We start from the raw sequence: 5034 nt of genomic DNA on the forward strand, positions 1-5034 counted from the left end.
AGTGATGGCGGCTTGTTCTTCTTCTTGAAGATCCTATGGAGTGCTTGAGCTCCTCAATGTCTCTTCCTTGTCTTTGTTGCTCTTCTCTCATGATTCTTTGATCTTCTCTAATTTCATGGAGAAGGACAGAGTGTTCTTGGTGCTCCACCCTTAATTGTCCCATGTTGGAACTTAATTCTCCTAGGGAGGTGTTTAGTTGCTCCCAATAGTTTTGTGGAGGAAAGTGCATCCCTTGAGGCATCTCAGGGATCTCATGATGAGTGGGGTCTCTTGTGTGCTCCATCCTCTTCTTAGTGATGGGCTTGTCCTCATCAATAGGGATGTCTCCCTCTATGTCAACTCCAACCGAATAACAGAGGTGACAAATGAGATGAGGGAAGGCTAACCTTGCCAAGGTAGAAGACTTGTCCGCCACCTTATAAAGTTCTTGAGATATAACCTCATGAACTTCTATTTCTTCTCCAATCATGATGCTATGAATCATGATAGCCCGGTCTATGGTAACTTCGGACCGGTTGCTAGTGGGAATGATTGAGCGTTGGATAAACTCCAACCATCCTCTAGCCACGGGTTTGAGGTCATGCTTTCTCAATTGAACCGGCTTCCCTCTTGAATCTCTCTTCCATTGGGCGCCCTCTTCACATATGACTGTGAGGACTTGGTCCAACCTTTGATCAAAGTTGACCCTTCTAGTGTAAGGATGTTCATCTCCTTGCATCATGGGCAAGTTGAATGCCAACCTTACATTTTCCGGACTAAAATCCAAGTATTTCCCCCGAACCATAGTAAGCCAATTCTTTGGATCCGGGTTCATACTTTGGTCATGGTTCTTGGTGATCCATGCATTGGCATAGAACTCTTGAACCATTAAGATTCTGACTTGTTGAATGGGGTTGGTAAGAACTTCCTAACCTCTTCTTCGGATCTCATGTCGGATCTCCGGATATTCACTCTTTTTGAGTGAAAAAGGGATCTCGGAGATCACCTTCTTCAAGGCCACAACTTCATAGAAGTGGTCTTGGTGCACCCTTGAGATGAATCTCTCCATCTCCCATGACTCGGAGGTGGAAGCTTTTGCCTTCCCTTTCCTCTTTCTAGAGGTTTCTCCGGCCTTGGATGCCATAAATGGTTATGGAAAAACAAAAAGCAATGCTTTTACCACACCAAACTTAAAATGGTTGCTCGTCCTCGAGCAAAAGAAGAAAGAAGAGAGTAGAAGAAGAAGAAATGAGGAAGAAGGGAATGGCTTTGTGTTCGGCCAAAGAGGGGAGAAGTGGTGTTTAGGTTGTGTGAAAATGAAGGAGTGAAGAGGGGTTTATATAGGAGTGGGGGGTGGTGATGGTTCGGCTATTTGAGGGGGGGTTTGGGTGGGAAAGTGGTTTGAATTTGAATGGTGAGGTAGGTGGGGTTTTGTGAAGGATGGATGTGAGTGGTGAAGAGAAAGATGGGATTTGATAGGTGAAGGGTTTTTGGGGAAGAGGTGTTTGGTGAATGGGTGAAGAAGAGAGAGAGTGGTAGGGTAGGTGGGGATCCTGTAGGGTCCACAGATCCTGAGGTGTCAAGGAAAAGTCATCCCTGCACCAAATGGCATGCAAAAATGCGTTTCTAGCCATTTCTGGCGTTAAATGCCGGGCTGGTGCCCATTTCTGGCGTTTAACGCCAGCTTCTTGCCCTTTTCTGGCGTTTAACGCCAGTCTGGTGCCCCTTTCTGGCGTTAAACGTCCAGAATGGTGCCAGAATGGGTGTTAAACGCCCAACAGCTAGCCTTACTGGCGTTTAAACGCCAGTAAGTTCTTCCTCCAGGGTGTGCTGTTTTTCTTCCTGTTTTTCATTCTGTTTTTGCTTTTTTCATTGATTTTGTGACTTCTCATGATCATCAACCTACAAAAAACATAAAATAACAAAGGAAAATAGTCAAAATATAACATTGGGTTGCCTCCCAACAAGCGCTTCTTTAATGTCAGTAGCTTGACAGTGGGCTCTCATGGAGCCTCAGAAATGCTCAGAGCCATGTTAGAACCTCCCAACACCAAAATTAGAGTTTGAATGTGGGGGTTCAACACCAAACTTAGAGTTTGGTTGTGGCCTCCCAACACCAAACTTAGAGTTTGACTGTGGGGGCTCTGTTTGGAGAGGAGCTCTTCATGCTCCCTCTCCATGGTGACAGAGGGATATCCTTGAGCCTCAAACACAAAGGATTCTTCATTCACTTGAATGATCAACTCTCCTCTATCAACATCAATCACAGCCTTTGCTGTGGCTAGGAAGGGTCTGCCAAGGATGATGGATTCATCCATGCACTTCCCAGTCTCTAGGACTATGAAATCAGTAGGGATGTAATGGTCTTCAACTTTTACCAGAACATCCTCTACAAGTCCATAAGCCTGTTTTCTTGAGTTGTCTGCCATCTCTAGTGAGATTTTTGTAGCTTGTACCTCAAAGATCCCTAGCTTCTCCATTACAGAGAGAGGCATGAGGTTTATACTTGACCCTAAGTCACACAAGGCCTTCTTGAAGGTCATGGTGCCTATGGTACAAGGTATTGAAAACTTCCCAGGATCCTGTCTCTTTTGAGGTAATTTCTGCCTAGACAAGTCATCCAGTTCTTTGGTGAGCAAAGGGGGTTCATCCTCCCAAGTCTCATTTCTAAATAACTTGTCATTTAGCTTCATAATTGCTCCAAGGTATTTAGCAACTTGCTCTTCAGTGACATACTCATCCTCTTCAGAGGAAGAATACTCATCAGAGCTCATGAATGGCAGAAGTAAGTCCAATGGAATCTCTATGGTCTCATTTTGAGCCTCATATTCCCATGGTTCCTCATTGGGGAACTCATTGGAGGCCAGTGGACGTCCATTGAGGTCTTCCTCAGTGGCGTTCACTGCCTCTCCTTCCTCCCAAAATTCGGCCATGTTGATGGCCTTGCATTCTCCTTTTGGATTTTCTTCTGTATTGCTTGGGAGAGTACTAGGAGGGAGTTCAATAATTCTCTTGCTTAGCTGACCCACTTGTGCCTCCAAGTTTCTAATGGAGGACCTTGTTTCAGTCATGAAACTTTGAGTGGTTTTGATTAGATCAGAGACCATGGTTGCTAAGTCAGAGGTATTCTGCTTAGAACTCTCTGTCTGTTGCTGAGAAGATGATGGAAAAGGCTTGCTATTGCTAAACCTGTTTCTTCCACCATTATTATTGTTGAAACCTTGTTGAGGTCTCTGTTGATCCTTCCATGAGAGATTTGGATGATTTCTCCATGAAGGATTATAGGTGTTTTCATAGGATTTTCCCATGTAATTCACCTCTTCCATTGAAGGGTTCTCAGGATCATAAGCTTCTTCCTCAGATGAAGCCTCCTTAGTACTGCTTGGTGCATTTTGCATTCCAGACAGACTTTGAGAAATCATATTGACTTGTTGAGTCAATATTTTGTTCTGAGCCAATATGGCATTCAGAGTGTCAATCTCAAGAACTGCTTTCTTCTGACTAGTCCCATTGTTCACAGGATTTCTTTCAGAAGTGTACATGAATTGGTTATTTGCAACCATTTCAATCAGCTCTTGAGCTTCTGTAGGCGTCTTCTTCAGATGAAGAGATCCTCCAGCAGAGCTATCCAAAGACATTTTGGATAGTTCAGAGAGACCATCATAGAAAATACCTATGATGCTCCATTCAGAAAGCATATCAGAAGGACACTTTCTGATTAATTGTTTGTATCTTTCCCAAGCTTCATAGAGGGATTCTCCTTCCTTCTGTCTGAAGGTTTGGACTTCCACTCTAAGCTTACTCAATTTTTGAGGTGGAAAAAACTTTGCCAAGAAGGCATTGACTAGCTTTTCCCAAGAGTCCAGGCTTTCTTTAGGTTGTGAGTCCAACCATGTCCTAGCTCTGTCTCTTATAGCAAAAGGGAATAGCATAAGTCTGTAGACCTCAGGGTCAACCCCATTAGTCTTGACAGTGTCACAGATTTGCAAGAATTCAGCTAAGAACTGATGAGGATCTTCCAATGGAAGTCCATGGAACTTGCAATTCTGTTGCATTAGAGAAACTAATTGAGGCTTAAGCTCAAAGTTGTTTGCTCCAATGGCAGGGATAGAGATGCTTCTCCCATAAAAGTTGGGAGTAGGTGCAGTAAAGTCACCCAGCACCTTCCTTGCATTGTTGGCATTGTTGTTGTTTTCGGCTGCCATGGGTTCTTCTTCTTTGAAGATTTCTGTTAGGTCCTCTACAGAGAGTTGTGATTTGGCTTCTCTTAGCTTTCTCTTCAAGGTCCTTTCAGGTTTAGGATCAGCCTCAACAAGAATGCTTTTGTCCTTGCTCTTGCTCATAAGAAAGAGAAGAGAACAAGAAAATGTGGAATCCTCTATGTCACAGTATAGAGATTCCTTGAGGTGTCAGAGGAAAAGAAAAATAGAAGGCAGAAGTAGAAAATTCGAACTTATCAAAGAAGATGGAGTTCGAATTTTGCATTAAGGAATAGTGTTAGTCCATAAACAGAAGGATGTGAGAAGAAGGGAAGTAATTTTCGAAAATTAAGTAAAAGATTTTGAAAACATTTTGAAAAACTTTGATTGATAATTTTCGAAAACAAAAGTGGGAAATAAATCAAGTGATTTTTGAAAAAGAATTTGAAATTAGAAATCAAAAAGATTTGATTGAAATTTATTTTGAAAAAGATGTGGTTAAGAAGATATGATTGGTTTTTAAAAAGATGTGATTGAGAAGATATGATTTGAAAAACATTTTAAAAAATTTGATTTTGAAAATTAAAAACTTGGCTAACAAGAAAAGATATGATTCAAACATTAAACCTTTCTCAACAGAAAAGGCAACATACTTGAAATGTTGAATCAAATCATTAATTGATAGCAAGTATTTTTAAAAATAGAAGAAAATTGATTTTGAAAACATATGATTGAAAAGATATGATTTGAAAAAGATTTGATTTTGAAAAAGTTTGAAATCTGAAAAAAAAATCTGCATTAAAAACAAAATCTTCCCTCTTGTACCATCCTGGCGTTAAACGCCCAGAATGGTGCA

The 5034-nt window shown here is 41.5% G+C and overlaps 1 non-coding gene across 1 annotated transcript; it reads left to right on the forward strand.

The window, feature by feature from the left end:
* The first annotated feature begins 3671 nt into the window (after positions 1 to 3671).
* On the forward strand, positions 3672 to 3779 carry LOC112713937 (small nucleolar RNA R71). Its single transcript, XR_003158896.1, has one exon. It is a non-coding gene; the product is annotated as a small nucleolar RNA R71 (small nucleolar RNA).
* The last annotated feature ends 1255 nt before the right edge of the window (positions 3780 to 5034 follow it).

This window comes from Arachis hypogaea, chromosome 9, assembly GCF_003086295.3.
Source record: "Arachis hypogaea cultivar Tifrunner chromosome 9, arahy.Tifrunner.gnm2.J5K5, whole genome shotgun sequence".
NCBI classification, from domain to species: Eukaryota; Viridiplantae; Streptophyta; class Magnoliopsida; order Fabales; family Fabaceae; genus Arachis; species Arachis hypogaea.